Source organism: Morone saxatilis, unplaced genomic scaffold (assembly GCF_004916995.1).
Source record: "Morone saxatilis isolate NCDOM2014 unplaced genomic scaffold, NCSU_SB_2.0 Contig20, whole genome shotgun sequence".
Taxonomy (NCBI): Eukaryota; Metazoa; Chordata; class Actinopteri; family Moronidae; genus Morone; species Morone saxatilis.
In genome coordinates, this window is record NW_023339763.1 from 1,597,494 (window position 1) to 1,600,891 (window position 3,398).

At 42.8% G+C, this 3,398-nt stretch overlaps 1 protein-coding gene across 1 annotated transcript in view; it reads right to left on the reverse strand.

Moving 5' to 3' along the window:
• Window positions 1-344: 344 nt before the first annotated feature.
• Window positions 345-3,398, reverse strand: part of LOC118331555 (E3 ubiquitin-protein ligase CBL-like) — a 5,288-nt gene continuing 2,234 nt past the window's right edge. The window contains exon 4 of the mRNA XM_035666585.1: window positions 345-3,393. The gene's annotated coding sequence lies outside the window, so the exon portion shown is untranslated. The remainder of the gene's footprint in view (window positions 3,394-3,398) is intronic.

The following is a 3,398-nucleotide window of genomic DNA, read 5'->3' on the forward strand; positions in this document are numbered from 1 at the left end:
AAATGGAGTTCATTAGTGAAGTATTTAGAGTATAGAATAAAAGAGGAACCAGGACAATGCTACCTTACATCATCCCTGCAGCACTCTGTATACCAATATGAACTCTGTGAAGGTTTTATCACAAAATCTGGTTTCAGTCTGAAGTAAAAAGTAAGGCCAGGATCACAGATACCGATAGTTCTGTTAAAAGAGGCTAACGTGATAGCATGTCAGAGCTCTGCAACACAGGAATACTTCAGTACCAATACACACTGCATTCACTAAATTAAAAAAACCCATTATGAAATATTATACAGTAAAGTAAAATGTGTAAACAGTACCTCAAATTTGCAAGGTAATTTTTCTTTACTTTGGCTGTTCGCCTGTACGCTGCATCCACCAATCTCCTCACTGAAGGTCTTATTTGTTTACGTAGGTCATAGAGAGGAATCAGTAATAAATTCAGACTGTTTCATAACCAGTTAATGTGTTCAAATACTGACTTTTGCCTTAAAAACAAGCTTTAACTACCTCCCGTGACGCTGTCTGCATATCTAATGGCCCCCATGTGGAGAACCAACTCCAAACTCTTGACATACAGTTACTGGAAGTGAATATCTGAGTCAGACACTGTGCACATTTCCATTTCACTGAAACATGGAGGAGCGGTTTGGTTTCGTCTGCAGGGTGGGATGGACAGAAGGCACATTTACGTGTTTCACCGCGGAAATCAAAAGTGACGATTGAGGATCTATTCTGGAAATTAACAAAAAAAAAAAGGAGAAATTGCACTCTTCAGACGTGTTTTCCTCTCTGGATGTGACAGTGGGAATGAGACACTCAGCCCTGTCTTGTTTCTGGCAGTGTTCCTAAATGTGTGCATTAATATGGAACAGCCATCTCACAGCGGATTTGTATTCTGCGCTCCTGTAGTCCTGGACTCGAGTCAAGACTCCCGGCTTTGATGAGTCAGCTGTCTTTTCATCTTTAGCTCTAAATGATCCTGTGGTTGGGTTAATATGCAGGACCCTCATGTGGCCACTGGTGGAGTGATATAGCATCAAAGAACGGGAGTGACAGCTGCTCATTATTGGTCCACTGGAGAGAAATAAGAAAAAAACCTGAGTGAAATCCACAACTTCAGACGATTGTTTGTGTGTGAATTTGGAGGTTTTGTTGGTAGGAAGGATGTGAACGTCCCCGGGCCTCATATTGATCCCAAACTCTGACATTTGAGCCACTCGGTTCATTAATATGACTTTACAAGAGTCTGTAGCCATGTTAGCCGCTCTGCGGCGCTTTGAGCTACATGCTAACGCCCACATGCTAACATGCTCACAATGCCAACGCTGAGCTTTTTTACATTTCACATGCTAACATTTGCTAAATAGCCCTCAACACAAAGTACAGCTGGAGCTGAAGAGTCAAAACATCTGCACCAAAATTCAAGTTAATCCACGTAATAATTGTTGAGATATTTCAGTAATATGATAGAAACAATCTCATTTATATCTTATAGGTCTTTAAGATTATTTTCAGTTAATTTTCTTAATTCATCTTTTGGAATATATAATGTCCCAAACTTGTGTATGTGTATATAAATAAACGCCTGTAACAATTCAAGCTGATGTCTTCAAATAGCCGGTATTGTCCGATCATCCAAAACCCCCAAAATGATTGATCTGCTATCAAATGAGACAAAAATAAAACAGCAAATCCACTACAAAATGTTACTTTGACCCGATTTAAACGGTAAATCCATTCTAAAAATAAATATGGATTTATTTTCTGTTCAACTATAGCCGGGCACACGCTGTACGATTTTAGACAACTAGACTGTGGTTTACATGCTCACACTGACGTGAGTGGACCGTTCACAGCCGTCAATAAACTGAGGGCAGGTAGAGAGTGCAGCCTTGATCACCTGTGCCATCCTGTGTGCCCGTTGTTGAAACTTCCTGTTCACATCAGTCGTGACAGGAGGGAGGTGTGCTGCTGCCACAGCTCAACCAGCCTCCGTGTTTTACGTCCACTGTGTCACATTCAGACGCTCTGTTTCAGCCACTTTGCGCAGCGAGGGGAATAAAGGCACAGACTTTGGGGGAACTTTGGGGACATCATCCCACCAAAATTTCAGACTTTCACATCCGAACATCAGATGTTTGTTGTTGAGCGGCTGATCAGTCCTCGCCACCCCCCCCTTTCATAGCAAATGACTCGAACTAGACTGAGATGAGTCGTGCGACTCAAAAATCGGATCAGAAACTGGCTCAAATCGTACAGCGTGTGCCCAGCTTTATCGATTCGTCATTCCAGCTCTAATATCTGATCAGGACGCCTACTAGCATTCATCCTGCAACAAATCTCATGAACCTCTGAGTGACTGAAACGTCTGAGCTGCACGAGATCCAGACCATTCAGGACTGTGGATACAATAATCCACACACGTCACACAGTGAAACAGGAGGAAGTGAATGCGTCTGGGGGAGGCAGAACTGATCTTTAATCTTTAAAAACAGTGAGTTTATATAAATATAATGCAGGGAAGGCGAGAATAAGAAAGAAAATCCAATCGTTGGAATGTTTCTGTAAGAATGAGTCGTGAGTTTGAGCTCGTCCACAACACTGCCGACGTTCTATCATCCTCTGTGTGTCCTTTCATTACATTCAACCCACTGAGTACCTGAGTCCACATGACAACCTTCAGTGTTTTGCATTAGAGCTCAGTGTAAATCCCTTCAATCTGACCTCAGTGAAGCTGTTCTGGGTGCAAATGTGTCGCTGAGCTAAATAACAGCACATGTAAAAGTCCTATAAAGAAACTACAGAGAAGCTTTAGAGTAAATAAACCAGCCTTCAGTGTCAGACCACCTGAAACAGCGGCAGGCAATCATGGAATGAAATGACAAAAATAAACTTCTGAATAGATTCAGCCATTTGTTAGTACTACACACAGCACAACACCTTTTTTATGAGTACTTAAACATTAAACTTGTTATTTTCATTAATAGAACCATCATTGAACCGGGAGCTGAGAGGAAAATGTGGAGTTCGACTCAAATACCATCGAGAACAGAGCGAGCCACGGTGACGCGTACGACGTGAAGCCCTGCAATACTGCAATGCGACTTAACATTCATCAGCGTGAGCACACACACACCACGAAGTTAAATCACTACATTTTTCCGACCGAAGAACTCGTCGTCGCTACATGTTTTTCGTACGCCACAAATTTTGCCAAAGAAAGCCACCAAACTGGAACGGCTGCCAGCAGCGGGACGCCGAGTGGAAAAACAGAAACTCCGCAGGGTTCCCTCTACTGATCAGAGTCACTGTAGCTTCAACACACGTAGCTTAATGAGAGAAATGTACTCTGACTGGGGGGGGGGCGGCACTGCCACGGCACGAGTGGACCTCAG